Here is a 936-nt window from a genome sequence, read left to right as displayed (position 1 = left end):
TATATATATATATATATATATATATATATATATATATATACGGTGTTCAAAAATTACATTCATTTTATGCAAATTTTTGCTAATAATTTTTTTAACAAACAACGAGCGACGGCTATAACTTTTTGCATGTGTTGTGCCCTCAATTATGATAAGCACAACCGGTAATTGGGATTCCGGTGCAGACGTGCAAACGGTTAGGATAGTAAGGGAATCTTATAATCTTGAGAAGTTTTTATAATAAAAATATATTATTGAACTTGTCTTCTTACAGTTTCTGATCACGTTCTTATTACACTTCACATAGATACCTTTTAACTTATCCTTTACCGAGTAGGTTAATGTTATTATAATGCGAAACACTCGTATTACTCTAGAGTCAGTTGTCTCTCACTTGAGACATGTAACGTGCGCCTCTAGACTGGTCAGAACTTCTCTCTACTCTCTCTCTCGAGTAGGTGGTCCAACTCTTTATATATCATTCATAAAATTAGGGAATTAGGTTACCGACCTAATTACCTAACAGTTCAAAAGTGTAACGTGATGTTTCTGCAGCGCGTGCACTTTTGATTTACTTGCCGTATTTCGTTTATGCAATACGTGCATTTCGGCTGAAACGTCTTTTAGCGTTTCATCATGTTTTGTCCTACATAACACATGTTACTCAGGACGATCGCCTTTGTAATATATGTCAAGTTCAAGGTCATTGCTGACTCCCCTAAACTGCAGTTTTACCATGAGAAATTTTAATGAAAAGCTTGATTGACAGGCAAACTTCGGATAAGCTATTGGTAGTGCCATGATGTTTCGTGTGTCATTCCCTGGTGACATCTGACGATTTCTTTATACAGGGTGCGGCGCCAAAATCCGGACAAAATTCAATTTGAAATTCTCGCCGTTCTATATCACTAGTAGATATCGCGATTAGCGTTCAAATAG

The sequence above is a fragment of the Odontomachus brunneus genome, unplaced genomic scaffold (genome assembly GCF_010583005.1).
Source record: "Odontomachus brunneus isolate Ranch 3 - 2012 unplaced genomic scaffold, Obru_v1 Obru_scaffold_252, whole genome shotgun sequence".
Lineage (NCBI taxonomy): Eukaryota > Metazoa > Arthropoda > Insecta > Hymenoptera > Formicidae > Odontomachus > Odontomachus brunneus.
Note: the sequence above shows the minus strand (reverse complement) of the source record.